The sequence below is a fragment of the Urocampus carinirostris genome, chromosome 7 (assembly GCF_059441175.1).
Source record: "Urocampus carinirostris isolate Australia breed hairy pipefish chromosome 7, RoL_Ucar_1.0, whole genome shotgun sequence".
Taxonomy (NCBI): domain Eukaryota; kingdom Metazoa; phylum Chordata; class Actinopteri; order Syngnathiformes; family Syngnathidae; genus Urocampus; species Urocampus carinirostris.
This window is the reverse complement of record NC_142355.1, coordinates 8,952,344-8,969,527: the sequence shown is the minus strand read 5'-3', so window position 1 is coordinate 8,969,527 and position 17,184 is coordinate 8,952,344. Positions and strand designations below refer to the sequence as shown.

At 41.0% G+C, this 17,184-nt stretch overlaps 1 protein-coding gene across 1 annotated transcript in view; it reads left to right on the top strand.

Annotated features, from left to right (window-relative positions):
• The window catches only part of necab2 (N-terminal EF-hand calcium binding protein 2), a 164,912-nt gene that overhangs the window by 133,621 nt on the left and 14,107 nt on the right, over positions 1–17,184 (top strand). The gene's annotated exons all lie outside the window — the stretch shown is intronic.

The window sequence follows — 17,184 nt, the reverse complement described above, 5'->3', positions numbered from 1 at the left end:
TTTCTGTGGTCAGAAATATTCAAAGCAGAAGCTTGGCTGAGTGGTTACTCAAATTTGCTCACCAATTTAGAAATGTGAAGATTGTTCTTGTGCCTAAGTGGTGAGACAATGCACTGTGGCAGAAATTCATCCTGTTTATCTCCTGTTGAGTATAAAAACGGTTTCACCATTGGATATGGGTCAAATCTGTGTGATGTGAACTGTGGAAAAATAAAGTTAATTCACTACTGAATCTATTGTACATTATAGTCCTTCTTTAATACTGGAAAAGAAAAAAGGAGGAGGTGTTGAGGCTTATAGAAAATTAGGCTTATAGAGTTTTGCCAGCGATAACTTTGGACGCTTTCTCTTTTTTTAACATCACGCCTTACATTATTATAACAGTCTTGTGTTAGTCAACTGAAAAATGATCACGTGGCTGTAATCACAATATGTGTTTTAAATTTTCTGGTGTAGAATTTTTTTATTGTCTTTTTTCTCATTTTTTCTCTCTAAATATTAAGGATTTTCGAGTACCAATACTGGGTATTAGTATCTGTGCCGATGAATACCTATGAATTGATTCCTAATCACTGCAATTGGCTGGCAACCAGTCCAGGGTGTCCCCTGCCCACTGCCCGATGATTGCTGGGATGGGCTCCAGCACCCCCACGACCCTACTGAGGATAAGCGGTGCAGATTCCTAATTATCTTTCAGCTCCTCCTGTCAGGACATGCCCTCCTACCTTGTGTCAAATTCGGACTGCCCTTGCGAGGTGAGACGTGTACCAGCTTTCTGTTCCGGTCTCCTGGGAAGGGCGGACCCCCTGTGGTGGATGTGTCACCGCAACCTTTGATGCAAGATAACGTCCCCTCCCCAACCTCACATTTCACCAGTATCCGTCAGATAACATATCTATGTGATTGACTTAAAACACAGTATTCACTTCACATGTCTTGACATTGTTAGATCATTTTCTGACATTGCAAAACGGTATTCTGACCAAACGTTGAATACTCTACACAGTATAAATGGATGGCATGGAAGGCTAGGTAATGTGTAAGAATATATTACTGCAGATTCAATAAAAAAATGTCACTTAATATTGATTCCTTTCACAAATTCAGCATCCAAGCATATACATTATCCTAACGGAAAAAGAAACTCAATTCGGTGGAATGATTGCGCCTGAAGTGGCAGCGTGCTTTACATGCAACGTTGATGTGGATGAGACGCTCTGCACCACCGTGACGATGACAAAAGAAAGGAATCCACTTTGAAAGCAAGAAAGAAAAAAAAGATTGATGGCATGGATGCGTTTTTTTCATGGAGAGAAACGAAATGGAGACCGTTAATGATTTGTGTCATTTGAAGTGCAGGAACGTCGTATCGACTCACTCTTTGGATCCTCTGGGGATGACGCAAATAGATGAGAAGAAGCAGGAAGGCGATACAATGGCAGAATATTGTTTAGGAAAATGCAGCTGGGATAATGTGGGCAAGAAAGAGATTAGGGTGTATTAAGGAGGAGGTGAGAGAAAGAATGGAAACGGGATAAGGTCACATGAAGAAAATGTGTTTATTGGTGAAAAAAACAATCTGGTTGCCTTCGAAGGTGGGGTGCGTCGTTTGAGGTGTCCTTTAAATTTTGAATACTTGCTCTATCGACTCTTATCAATTCCAGATGTTTTTATCAAATGGGAAGTGCGAGTGCCAGCAAATTTTGAAGGCCTACAGAAATGATAGTTCTGTAGCTATATAGGCAGAGGACATATCCAAATATTGATTCAATCATCATCTTCTCATCTCATCTTATCTCATTAGCTGCACCGCTTATCCTCAGTAGAGTCGCGGGGGTGCTGGAGCCCATCCCAGCAATCATCGGGCAGTGGGGAGGGGACACCCTGAACTGGTTGCCAGCCAATCGCAGGGCACACAGGGACAGACAACTCGCTCGCTCATTCACACCTAGGGACAATTTGGACTGGCCAATGCACCTGAAATGCATGTCTTTGGAATGTGGGAGGAAACCGGAGTGCCCGGAGGAAACTCACGCAAGCACGGGGAGATCATACAAACTCCGCACAGGAAGTCCGGTAGCTGGATTTGAACCCACAAAGGAGGTTCCCAAGACCTTAGAACTGTGCCGCACACGCGCTAACCACTGCGCCGCCGTGCTACCCTCAATCATCATCTCACATAATAATAATATCTTCTAGCTTTTACCATTTTTAATAAACAACAGTTGCGCATTCATAGGTTTCTTGAAAAAAACAGTGTGAAAAGTGGCTTTTTGTAAAGGATGTATTTACAGCAAAACTTTCACTTCGGTGTTTGGGTTTTTTTTTATGCATTTGTGATCTCTTCAATATCTAAGCAATACTTTCCATTCTTAAATTGGTACTAGCAGTGCCTAATGTTGCCAGTAAAGTGATCACACAATTTTGGTCACCATGGCGATCGCGTTCATAAGACAACCATGCCAAAAATGTCATCCCTCCCCTGACCAGACGATGACGATGGGACTACGTCATCTTTTTTTTTTTAAAAAGGAATAGGCTCTGGGTATTATGCAGTCACAACCCTCCTCATAGTGGTCAACAAATGTCTTTTGCAGGATGCTGCTAATAGTCACACAGATAAACGTGCAATAAAGCATCTGATTCCGGTTTCATGATTGCATATCCGGTGTCCTTTATCAGGGTGACTCCACATTCTGCAGAGTTGGGTGCAGTGTAGATGGCACCAAAGATGTCTGTCTGTCTGTCTGTTTGTCAACCTGTCCGCCTGTCTGCCTGTCGGGCTATATATATACCTATCTTTGTTCATATTTTTTTACTCTCACCGCACTGTTCATTGCGTCTACCCTCTACACACATTCATTCAACGGATATAGGAACTGGGTCAAGTGGCTTTCTCGGTGTATGGACGAATATATGATCAAAGCCATCTAATGATAAGTTATACTGAAATAATTCCCAGAGGCTTGATACTTACTGGTGAACAGTGCCAAACCCTTTAATATATATATATATATATATATATATATATATATATATATATATATATATATACATGATATAGTTTAAAACAATAACAATATATTTATGCATGCAGAGTGACTTCATGCTCGTCATTGCAGTTTTTTTAGAAAAAGAAAAGCCTGCTTGAATACAATCCAAACGCCAACCCCAAAAATATGAAAAGAGAAGAGTTTATTCAAGCGCGTCCAAAAAATGCACATTTGATGAATGTGCTGACTGAGGCTGTGATCATGACTTTAAGCTATGAGATATGTATTATATTTATATATATAAATAAATAAATCCATCCATTATCTGAATCGCTTATCCTCACCAGGGTCGCGGGGGAGTTGGAGCCCTTGTTTATACATTTTACTCATAACTCAAACCTGAAATTTGTGTTTGATTCTATTCATTTTAGAGACTTTACCCCATAAATACCAAATAAGGATTTACTATTGTCAATGGATTATTTTCAAATATGTCCTATTTCTAAAAGTCCAAGTAAATATTGCAGTTTTAAACAATGCTAACATCTAAAACACTCCTTCGGCAATAGTGGATTCCCATCAGTGGAGAGCTAAGTCTACAACACGCCTGCTTGCAACTGATGTGGTCCTCAGGGGTCCACATCAGTTTACCTGTTTTTGGCAGTCGGATCCTATATTCAAAGGCAAAAGCACCCTCTAGGCGGTTATTAGGATGGATTGTGGTATGTATCAAAGGTAAAAAGGACATTCCATTTCCCGGAAAGAAAACATCAACACACAACTTCCAATTGCCATTAACTGTCTCTCTGACTCAGCAGGCCTTATGTTACTGTGACATTTGCTCAATGAACATAAATCAGAAAATCAATGTTGCGACAGCACCGCAAACCAGAGAGAGAGAGACAATTTGGGTTAGCCAACCGGGACACATCATCATGGATTGAGACGCGAGTCTATGAAAGTCACAAAATTATGCCGTTGAATAACTTTCTATTGATGAAAACTTAGTCGTCTCTCGATGTAAGGATGTGTCTAATTGCAGTGTTTGGTAAGTGACTGAAAACCAGTATTTAGTTACAGTTCCTAGTTGAATATAAAATAATAACTCTATCACCCAAAAGTAGCATGCTACTCCGAAAATAGCTTTCTAATTTCAAATTACTGTCAGAACCAGAACAGATGGTAGACCCAAACGTGTAACGTTTCACAACAAACTTTATTGCGGAAGCTGAAAAGTCAGGTATGGGAAAGCGAGCGCCAGCAATACGGTGATCGCTGCGCCGGAGGAGCAGGGAGCTCATGGGATCGGAGCGTGGTCGGAAGGCGAGAACGAGTTGAGTAGCCGGAAAGGGCGATCGGAGCGTGGTCGATGGGCAGAAACGAGTCAAGTAGCTGGGACGGGAGATTAGAGCGTGGTCAGTGGGCCAACACGCGTGGAGTAGCTGGGGCGGAAGATCGGAGAGTGGTCAATGCAATGTCATATGCTTTCTTTTGTTTTCTCCAGGTGTATTCAGGGTTCGTTCATGTTTTTCATGGCCATAGCACTTTTTAAAGATTTTCATATAAAAGACAAAATAAACTAAATATGAATAAAATGACTACATTTTGTGCAGGCTTGGGGAGTAACGGAATACATGGAACGGCAAAAATGATGTTGGCAAGCTGTTTTGAATTTTTTTCATTTTGTTTTCTGTCACATTTTATGTTAGTTTTGCCGGAGATCAAAGAGATCAAAGCCAGGAGAGAAAGCTTACCACGTGTTGTGAGTCATCATTTTATTCATATTTAGTTTCTTTGGTCTTTTATTAGCATATTTGGTATTTGAGTAATCCAAAAGTAATTGAAAGTAATCCAGTTAAAGTAACCCTACCCAACCCTGCCTGTAGTAAACTTGGCTCTCCGCAGATGGGAATCCACTATTGCCGAAGGAGTGTTTTAGATGTTAGCTTTGTTTGAAACTGCAATATTTACTTGGACTTTTAGAAATAGGACATATTTAAAAAGAATCCATTGACAATAGTTAATCCTTATTTGGTATTTATAATAATAATAATTTCCTTTGTATTGTCATTCTTTGTAACAATGTACACAGAACAAAATGTCGATACACCTGACCCGTTGTAGCGAGCCGATGCAGCCGCAGCCAACAGAGGGCGCCGCCATTTTACCAATTATGGGGTAAAGTTTCTAAAACGAATAGAATCAAACTATATATATATATATATATCATAGCTTAAAGTCATGATCATAGCCTCAGTCATAATTGTATTCATATTTAGTTTATTTTGTCTTTTATTAGCACATTTGGTATTGGAGTAATCCAAAAGTAATTGAAAGTAATCCAGTTAAAGTAATCCTACCCAACCCTGGTTGCTGACTGGTTTGTATGTGACAACATAGGTGATGCAGGGTTATTTTGCTCGGTCAGGACATTGAAATTTAAGATCCGCATTTAAAGAAAAGGGAAATAACGCAGGAAAGCACTTTATAGTAACAAGACTTGTTTGTCCTAACGTGTTTTCAAGCATTCATTCAAATTTTAAGTCCTATATTACTTGGAAATATCCAAGTCCTACTCCTAAATCCTCATCAGCGATCTTTAAAAAGGGCCACATGTTTTCTCTCTGCCTTTGTGTTCTGGCAAACAAATCAAAATGCCGGATGCATTTGTTTTCTACTTGGCTTCCTATAATTGTATTTCCTCTCATTATAGTCTGAGTATTATGTAAATTAGTATACTGGCTGTTGATGGAGCTGGTGTTGCATTTGTATGCATTTATAGTTTGGTTTGCTTAATTATATTTCACACGGACCACAAATTAGTCTCCACTTCAGTTCTCAAACATTAGATTGGTTAGTGGCAGCCGCCTACACAAGTGAATAATGCCCAGCTTTATATTTTCAATGATGCCTGTTTTTTTTTTTTCTTCATTATTGAGATAGCAAACAATTTTTTCTGAATATTCACTTCATCACTGTCGAAAACAATTACAGTGTATTTTAAAATACCTTTACTTATCTCATTGTTTTGTTTTGTTTTTACTTGTTGTTTTGTTTTATTTTTGTTTTCTCATGTTCGAAATAAAGTTTCATTCATTCATACATTCATTCATTCATTCATTCATATTGAAACTCACAGAATACTTTGAACAGTCTGCATTAAATTCTTGTGCTACTCTACTGCAAACATATTAGTGCACAAGGTGTCTTGCATCCCTCAGGAAGCTTGTACGAGGCCTCTGCCTTGATATGAAAGTTAAAGGGACAGTGTGTAATATTTGACCACAATATGTCGCTGTATTCTGTTGTGCAATTGAAAACGAGTGCTAAAAATCATAAGTAAGAATACGAACTACAGAGAGTCAAAGCACCATTTTTATTCCTTTTTTTTTTGCCCAGGTTTCAGGTTTTTTGGGTACAAGTAGCAGCAAGATGGCAGATATCATCTCCTTCTAGACCTCTAGGCTCGTGTTATGTAAAATAGACATATATTTCTTGACCTACCAGTACTTAAAACAATGCACATTTGTATAATTACCGTAAATTCCGGACTATAGAGCGCACCTGATTGCAAGCCGCACCCACCACATTTTAAGAGGAAAACCGATTTTGTACTTACACAAGCCGCACCTGTATATAAGCCGCATCCGCCCACATTTAAACATGTAACACAAACACAAAATTAACCCAAACCCGACTTCAAGTCCCGCGATTGAAACTAAGTGTCCTTCATTAAAGTCCACAGTCCAAAAATCACAACCGGCAAAATGAACGGAAAATGATACCGGTACTTAAGGTTTGAAGCAGACCTGCAGAGTCCGGGTCCCGTTGAAAGTAATCCAAGGAAAAAAGTGTATAATTCCAAAGGTAAGGGTGGGGAAAATATATATCCACTATTGTCCGCCGCGTCCACAAACAGGTCTCACCTTTTCCCCACTTCCCGTCACCTGTGTAAAACATATCAGAATAAGTGTCTAAAATAAATACATTACAAAAATATACAGTTGCAAATGCATATTATACATGGTTACACATATTTACAAAGAAAGACGGTACACTGAGAGAGTTTTCAAAGTTTTAATAATAATAATATAACTTTCATCCCAAATGGTGCCTAGGGCAGTTAATGGTAGCAACACGCTCGCAACACAGTAAACGGGTCTGTTAAAAAAACATACCGTACTTGTAAAAACCACGGTAAACCGTCCTCATCTTCCTCCTTAGAACTGAAGCCATCAAAGTCGTCTTCCTCAGTGTCGGATAGTAACTTTATCATATAGACGTCGTCCCACGCTCCCTTATTCCAAAACACGCTAGCAACACGCTCGCAACACAGTAAACGGGTCTGGTAAAAAAAACATATTGACTTGTAAAAATCACGGTAAACCGTCCTCATCTTCCTCATGTGCCTTTCTTTTTGCATTTTGCATGATGAGGGTATGTTTACGCAAACTTAATTTGTGCACAAGCCAAGAAGTTGCAGTCTTCCTCGGCGCACATATTCCACCGGTCTAAATCTTACCTTTTGTACTCGAGCGCTGCTGGCGGCCATTAGAAAAATTACATAAATTGGCCGCATCACTGAATAAGCCGCAGGTTTGAAAGTTTGGGGAAAAAGTTGCGGCTTATAGTCCGGAATTTACGGTAATCTATTTTTGCTAATTATTTAAATCAGTATTGTTTTTTTAATGAATTGCATTTTGTTCACCACTAGGACGCACTAAATAATCATCACTGTCCCTTTAAGTGCAGCCTTTGTGGACTATGGATCAACGTATTACCAGTTGATTAATTTCAGATTCATTGTTGTTTCAGTGTTTTCATTTATTTCTAGATCTTACAGTATTTTGGGGAGTTTTAAAAAATGATATTTGAGATCAGCGGAATGTTTTTACCACATCTTTTTTTGTGCAAAAACTGAGTTGGCCTTGCCACAGACCCTAGCTCCAGCAGCCCTAAATACACTTTTAAGCCCCCTGTGATAGCGTCAAGGGTGTAAACATTATTCTACCCACAACGGTGGTCAAAAAGGACAAATTGACAATATTTTTTTCCCCTGCAGAGGTCAGTAGGCCAGGGTTTCTATTCTATAATACCAAAGTCTTATTATTAAATGATAAAAGGTTTCCTTATTTTGGTTTGAGTAAAGGATGGAACGCCTTCGACCGCCATAGGAAGTGAGAACAGAATAGGCAGGGGTTAAACAGGTAAAAGACAGAGACAAAATGACAAAGAATACGTCTAATCTGCATGACAATATATGCTGGACGAGTGAAATTGAGAATAATGAAACGGAAGGTCCCAGCGGGAAGCAACGAGGGGGTTTTCCCAGGAGTAAAAGCAACGTGAGAGTGTCAAAGTGGGCCAACAAAGTGAAAAAGGCTTGCGGACAAGAACAAACGAAAGAATCATGCGGTAGGGGTCGAGAGCAAAATGAAATGTGAGGAAAGCTCTCTATGAGGATGCGTCAGTTGCTATGGTAACATGAGACCTACCCCTCCGACTCCACTTCTTCAAGCAGCATCTTTCTGACTTAATTCGGTACAACCTTCATAGGTTCATGTGTATTTTAACAGAATAGAACAGAATCAAAGGTATAGTTCTTGTGTTTCAAGATTTTACTAAAAATGGAATGGAAGACTAAATAATTCAAAAATCACACTTTTATTTTGTGTATAGAAGAAAAATGTTTTAGGATTTCTGTGTGCCGATTAACTCCAATTACCAAAAGATGACCAAAGGTATGCTCCATAAAGTAACGTATCGTAGTATTATTCTCATAATATTAAAGGAGCTTATAGGTAAGATCGGGAACAAGGAATACAGCCCGACCGGGCCTGCGGGTTTTAAGCCCGAGCCCGAAAAATTAGCTTGAATTGAATTATCGAGCCCGAAAAGACCCGAATTTGCATTTTATTTTAGTAAGAATGAGGGAGAGGATGGAGGTGGAAGAAAGTGTGACTTTGGCCACTGAGTGCGGGCAGATTAGCATGCCGAAACTGTCAAACAGAGGAAAAGCGCTATGAAACACATCACAAGTATGTGGCATACATACACAAACACGGTGGAATGTTACAACAGCGTAACGTCGCGGCTGTAAAGTGTGCTGCAGCGGAAAAGTGTGGTGATAAGAACAACTACTATAAATAAACTACAGTGAGCAGTGCACAGAGCCAGTTTCCAAGTGCCTTATTGAACAAAACATTGGCAACAAGGATGGAGCTTCAACTCTCGCCCCTTCTTTCGTTCTTTGCCCTGCCCGGCGCTCCGCCAGTCCCGTGGTCCCGCTAGTTAGGATCTTTTAAAACTTTAATCGAAGCCGTCGGGCTAATCTACGTTAGCGACGCGCGAGGGTGGGCAATGCTAATCCATAGCCTTTGCATTGACGGCCAACGCATCTTTGGAAGCTCTGGACCCGCCAGGAGTTTTGCAGACTGTATTGCATATCTCTCCAGACACTTTGTCGCTCCACAGAGCGTCATGGTGATTATCTTCCGGCAGCGTCAACAGCGACCCGGTGAGGCGGTCCGTGATTTTGCCAGCGACCTCCGAGGATTAGCCACCCTCTGCAGGTTCGGAGATTCGGAAGACGTGACGGGCACAAGATGAACCTGCAGAAAAGCTGTTTTTATCGCCAAACGACACGTCACTAACTAAAAAAGATAAAAATGAATAAATACAACAAGAGAGAGAAGCCCGGCCCAGCCGAAACCCGAGTTAATGATTGAAATTTGAGGCCCGACATTAATTTCGGATTCCTCTGCCCACCCTTTGTAAAGTCCCTGTTAGGATTACCGTAAATTCCGGACTATAGAGCGCACAGGATTATAAGCCGCACCCACCACATTTTCAGAGGAAAACCGATTTCGTACATACACAAGCCGCACCTGTATATAAACCGCATGCGCCCACGTTAAAAAATTGTAACACATACATTAAATTTATCCAGACCCGACTTCAAGTCGCGCGGTTGAAACTAAATGTCCTTCATTGAAGTACACAGTCCAAAAATCACAGCCAGCAAAATGAACGGAAAATGATACCGGTACTTAAGGTTTGACGCAGACCTGCAGAGTCCGGGTACCTGTTGAAACTAATCCAAGGAAAAAAAGTCTATATTTCCAAAGGTAAGGGTGGGAAAAATATATATCCATTATTGTCCGCCGCGACAACAGGTCTCACTCACCTTTACCTCACTTCCCGTCAGCCCGCGTTTGCTCCGCCACTCTTTTTTAATTCGCAAAACATATCAGAATAAGTGTCTCAAATAAATACATTTCAAAAATATACAGGTGCAGATACATATTATACATGGGTTACACATATTTACAAAGAAAGACGGTACACCGAGAGAGTATTCAAAGCTTTAATAATAATAATAATATAACTTTCATCCCAAACGGTGCCTGACAGGGCAGTTAATGGTAGCAACACGCTAGCAACACGCTCGCAACACAGTAAACGGGTCTGTTAAAAAAACATACCGTACTTGTAAAAATCACGGTAAACCGTCCTCATCTTCCTCCTTAGAACTGAAGCCATCAAAGTCGTCTTCCTCAGTGTCGGAAAGAAACAGTGTCATCTAGACGTCGTCCCACGCTCCCGCAGCCTCACTCGGGCGGTCACTGTCCCTGGTGTGCCCTCCTCTCCGTCACGGCTTTTCGGAACCCGTTGGTGAACGGTGGATTTGTTGATGCTGCCCCACGCTGTCAGGATCCACTGGCAGACTTGCGAAAAAGTTGCCTTTCGCATGCGGCCAGTTTTAGTGAAAGATTTATCGCCGCTAGTCAAGCCAAGAAGTTGCAGTCTTCCTCGGCGCATATATTCCACCGGTCTAAATCTGACCTTTTGTACTCGAGCACCGCTGGCGGCCGTTAGAAAAATTACATAAATTGGCCGCATCACTGAATAAGCCGCAGGGTTGAACGTTTGGGGGAAAAAGTAGCGGCTTATAGTCCGGTATTTACGGTACATTTTAACACTTTGGCAATTTTATTTAATTCAAATTTTATTTTAAAAATCTATCCAAGGACTTCATTTTTCTATAAAGAATATTGATTTCTCTTCATGGAGATATTCTTCCTACCACATGTTCTCACATATGAGCTGATCTAACAATTGTGTGCATTTTTAAAGCTGTCCATCAGGGGCATGAAGAGACACCTGTAGTTCTGTCCATAATGGGGCTGGAGAGACGGACATATTTGTGTTCATCAGGAGCAGGGTTAGGTATGGTTACTTTAACTTGATTACTTTCAATCACTTTTGGATTACCGGTACTCCAATACCAAATATGCTAATAAAAGACAAAAGAAACTAAATATGAATAAAATGATGACTCACAACACGTGGTAAGCTTTCTCTCCTGGCTTTGATCTCTTTGATCTCCGGCAAAATTAACATAAAATGCGACAGAAACAAAATGAAAATGAATCCAAACAGCTTGCCAACATCATTTTTGCTGTTACTCCCCAAGCCTGCACAAAATTTAGTCATTTCATTCATATTTAGTTTCTTTTGTGTTTTATTAGCATATTTGGTATTGAAGTAATCCAAAAGTAATTGAAAGTAATCAAGTTAAAGTAACCCTACCCAACCCTGATCAGGAGTCATAAGGCGACAGCTGTAGTTCTGTCCATGATGGGGCTGGAGAGACGGACATAGCTCTGTTCATCAGGAGGCATAGAGAACCGTGCGTAGTTCTGTCCATCAGGGGACCTTGGTACTCCAATAATCCGAGAGAAGGGTCTCTTGCTGGACCATCCGTGTGTCTCTAGAAGTAACTTCTTCTTAACATCATGTCTTCATGGGGAAGGATGTGATTGGATCTGTCAGTGTGTCCCAGTAGCAAGGGCATTACTACTCAATAAATCAGTGTGCCAATACACCAGCGTGTCAAGTTGGATAGACCTATATCTCACAACCTTACCGGGATTGCATTGACTTCCCCGAATGACACACATAGTCAAAGATGTCGCAGACTCCACGTGGTGATTTCAAGAAACCTCTTGGAGGAGTACCTGTTTATTTATTGAAAAGAAACAATATTTTCCCATCCAGAACTGTCTCAGAAAATCTGACTACTGTGATAAAGGATTTTATTTTAGAATAGAATTTAATAAAGGGGCGGCACGGCGGCGCGGTGGTAAGAGCGTGTGCGGCACAGTTCTGAGGTCATGGGTTCAAATCCAGCTACCAACGTTCCAGTGCGGAGTCTGCATGTTCTCCCCGTGCTTAAGTGGGTTTCCTCCGGGCACTCCGGTTTCCTCCCACATTCCAAAAACATGCATGTCAGGTTAATTGGCCGGTTCAAATTATCCTTAGGTGTGAATGAGCGAGAGAATTGTCTGTCCCTGTGTGCCCTGCGACTGGCTGGCAACCAGTTCAGGGTGTCCCCTGCCCACTGCCCGGAGATGGCTGGGATGGGCTCCAGCACCCCCGCGACCCTACTGAGGATAAGCGGTGCAGATAATGGATGGATGTAATTTAATAGAGTAGAATAGAATCGACAACAACGTAGTCAACATTGTTTGCAGTGAGATTAGACGTGGCACTCCAGTACAAACAAGATAAACAGGTAACAAAGACTTGTGTGATACTAAGTGCCTCCCAGTGATACCAAAAAACTGTGATTTAGTTAAAAAAAAAAAAAATTGATTTGAATACCAGGCAAAGGATCTGAACTATCATACCGATGTTATTTTTTATTGAAAAAATATATGTTGAAACATTTGTATTTATTCTACATAGTGGAATCCCTACCTAAGGTGTCACCATGTTTCTCTTGCAACTTGCTGCTACGCTGTGCTCTGCAGCACTCGTTTTCGTTCGTATTAGACCACAGTGCCATCTAATGGTCATATATTACACACAGGGGCTTTAAATGTCAGGACCGGAATGGAAACAGGACTCAGTCGCGTAAAGTTTACCACAAGTTTTACTGTAGGAACGATGAAGGAGTGCGCCAACGATCCGGTGTTCGCTCCCGTAGCTTGTGATCCGAACACGGAAGTGGATCTTCCGTAGCAAGCGACGGCGGTGTCAGGGGCAGCCAACTGGTCGGTAGCCGGGACTTGGAGGGCAAGACGTGGTGGGGGTCGGAAACGAGTCGTAAGCCGGGACGGGAGAGCAGACGTGGTCGGGATGAAAAACAGATCGTAACTCAGGACGGGAGAGCAGATTTGGTCGAGATCAAAACAGGTCATAGCGGGAGACAAACAGGAGCAAAAAACGGGACAGGCGTGAGTCAGGGTCGAGAAAGGGCTTGCCCTGTAAAAACAGATATTCACAGACGGACCGACGAAACGGGACAGATAGGAGTGGATTTAAAAAGGGAAAAGGAGCCAATCAGAGTCTGAGGCAGTTGGCGCCAAAGGAGTGGGCACAGGTGATTCACATCAGTAATCATGACATTAAAAGACAAAAATCTGATAAAAGAATGTCAGAATGAATAGGCAAAAATATTTACAAGGAAGTGCTTCTATTTCTAACCAAGGAAAAAACTTGTCCTACATTCCGGATTAATTACAAATTAGTGGTTAGCGCATGTGCGGCACAGTTCATGTCATGGGAACCTCCTGCGTGGGTTCAAATCCAGCTCCAGACTTCCTGTGCGGAGTTTGTATGTTCTCCCCGTGCTTGCGTGGGTTTCCTCCGGGCACTCCGGTTTCCTCCCACATTCTAAAAACATGCATTTCAGGTGAATTGGCCGGTCCAAATTGTCCCTAGGTGTGAATGAGCGAGCGAGTTGTCTGTCCCTGTGTGCCCTGCGATTGGCTGGCAACCTGTTCAGGGTGTCCCCTGCCCACTGCCCGATGATTGCTGGGATGGGCTCCAGCACCCCCGCGACCCTACTGAGGATAAGCCGTGCAGCTAATGAAATGAGATGAGACTACAAGACTTTTTAAAATATTGCTGATTATGGCTTACAGTCTACTCGTATACGTCTTCATGGTATTCTGATTCAATATATTTTGCTTAACTTTTGGATAAATATATGCTGGCGGCACGGAAGCTTAGCATTTGGTTCGTCATCTGCTTTGCCAAAGATTTCTTGCAACATGACGTAGTTATCAGTCGGCTCAGCACTTTTCTTGTGAAGCCAAGTTCACTGGTTTGTTGGGAAACTGGAATGGATGTCAGCTGGAATGAAGATCTCACCATATTTAGAGTAGAGAGAAGAAGATGTAGGATTTAAGTATATTCTCCTCACAGTATCTAGCCGAAATGTATCCATTTACTGTTTTAAAGTGATTTGGGACACAAAGTTAACTATTATAATATATAATATAACCCTGTCTTTTTATTTATATTTAGTTTACTCTTCCCTATGTGTGACTTCAGTTGAGCTGTTGTGAAGTTATACTTTTAATTGAGCAAAAATTTGGATGACTAATGTCTTTGACATCAGTTTAATTTATATAAATATGGTTTAGTCCAGGCAGCACGGCGGCAGAGTGGTTAGAACGTCCGCAGCACGATTCCGAGGTCATCGGATCAAACTTTCCTGTGCGTAGTTTGCATGTTCTCCCCGTGCTTGTGTGGGCTTCCTCTTGGCACTTTGGTTTCCTTCGACATTCCAAAAACATGCATGTCAGGTTAATTGTCCGGTCCAAATTGTCCCTATGAATGGTTGTCTGTCTCTGTGTTCCCCTCGACTGGCTGGCAACCAGTTCAGGGTGTCCCCTGTCCTCTGCTCGAAGATAGTTGGGATGGGCTCCAGCACCCCGCGACCCTACTGGGAATAAGTGGTGCAGAAAATGGATGGACGATTTGGTCATATTTCAGTCTTTTTATTTGTGGTTTTATCAAAGTTTGAATCTTGGTCTGAAGGTTTACATGCAACACAACAAAAGTTTTAACATTTTACTTGTCATCTTTCTAGATTTGAATCATGTCATTCAAAAGGAAAACTGGAATATGATTACCGTATTTTCTGAACTAAAAAGCGCAACTAAAAACCCCAAATTTGTTAGAAATTTTAAAGTGCACCTTATAGACCTGAAATAGGGTGAATAAAATGTAAACTGTTTGATTACAACTACATGCTTCCACATACAGTAAACATTTGTAAATAGATCAATTCATTATAGTTGTGAAACCATAATCATAATATTTATGTCCTATGAAATACATTTTTTATGGGGTTTGATTATTTGTTTTTCCATTTTCTGACATTTTTTTTAAATGCAATTCTTGCTCTTAAAGTTTTTAATTTCTTATACAGTGGAACCTCGGTTTTCGAATGCCTCTCAGCTTGAATAAATCGGAGTCCGACCCAAAATTTCGAGAAATTCTTGCTGCGCTGTTCGGTCAAAAAATCAGAGTTCGAACGCCGGTAATGCGTGAGTGCGTCCGCTAGGGTGCGATGCTGAGCGGCGTACGGGTGTAGATCGCTCTTTTCCTGACCAACTGTTATCGCGTGCAGACGTGCTACGTTTTGCTTTCGCTTTTAATCTAGGTGTACCAAGTGTTTTAGACCTTTTTAAAAAAAAAATTACACGTTCATGTTAGCGTAATCTTTTGTACGGAAGATTACGATATTTAAATCTTGCATTAATATGACATTTTGCAACCTAATACAATAGCAGTGCATTTACTTTTTCCCCTGCTTTTTGGTCGAATTTTTCATTCTGCGGAATTGTGTTTTATTTTCGGTGCCATTACGTTCAGTTTCACTTTCGTTCGCTGCACATCGCAGAGATGCGCACTTCGAGGCCAAGCAGTTCATTTTGGTGCTGCACCCGCAGTGCACACTTGATTTGAGACACTCGGCCCCAAGTAAACTACAAGCTGTGTAGTTCAGGACGTGGCAAATTAAAGCTTCTGGTTTATTTCGGCCATGTTTATCAAATCAAGTTAATCTGTCGGGTTCGGGTTTATATACCTGCGACTCGGGTCGGGTCGGGCTGAATTTTTGAGGCCCGATGTTACCTCTAAACAGAATGCATAGTGCATTTTACCCACAGAAACATTTCCATTTGAATCTAAATCTTGGAGTTTCATTCACTGTATGTGGGCTGGCTCTTCTAAATGAACTGAAATACTGTAATGGGAGGTCATTACAAAGCCTGATCTTTTCAAACCTCCCACTGGGAAAATTAACAGTATTCAGCAGCATTTTAGCACAGTCTACTTTTTCTTCATGCCTTATCGTTAATTCTATCACACAAGTTAATGCAAACTCATTTGTTTTTCATCTTATGTGGGGTTAATGAACAAATGAAGCAGTCTTAACATCAGTGCAACATTTCAAGTAGGATTACATTTCATAGTGCTTCGCATTTGAGAAAATGAATTCTGGCATGAGAACAATTTAGAACTGAAAAACAATGTAATCAATTTTTATACACTATCTCATGAAAGAGGTTGACTTACAAAAGTGTGTTTCTACACACACTCACATGAATACAACTCTTCTGTATTTAATTCCTAGCTTTACTTGAAGCAGTTTGGTGTTCAATTGTCAGTGGGCGATTATATAAACAAAGCTGCTGGGCAATAGAGTATTTCTAATGGAGTAGACTAAAGCTTTTGTTATGCTTGGACAGATGTACTGTGTGGAATTTTCATGCAAAGCAAAGCAGATGTTCTACATTGTGTATTGCGCGTGCCTGCTTGTCACTGTAATATCGAGACAGATGTTTCAGTTACGTGAATCAACAAGTAGGAATACACCAGAATTGTGTGTATTTTGGGGAATCTATGTACAGAGCCTTCTTTTTTTCAGTTTTGTGAATGGGCAAAAGACATGATGGGCGTGTCAATGAATTGATAACTGATATTGTTGAAAATCCCAACCAAATGTTCAAGCGACAATCATCGATATGCTTGCAAACTACTAAAATCCGAAGACGCTAATTGTCAAGGTTAAAACTTCAGATTGAAATAAGAAAATGAAGTTAAGTTTCCTTCTATTGGTGGCGCGTGCTTCCAAGATCCGCTTTCAAGATCGTCTCAGGAAGGAACCACGCTCCCCCAAGGGCTAGAGACTCATTTATTGAATACACAGGCATAGAACAACACATCCGATTGGCTTAAGCGAGATCACATGAATACAAGAAATGAATGGGATTGGTTTAGACAGAAATCACATGTTTAAATGAAGTGAATAAAGACGCTGCCCGACCTACAAACGAGTTAGGTTCCGGACGATCGTTCGTAAGTTGGATTTGTTCGTAAGTTGCTTCAG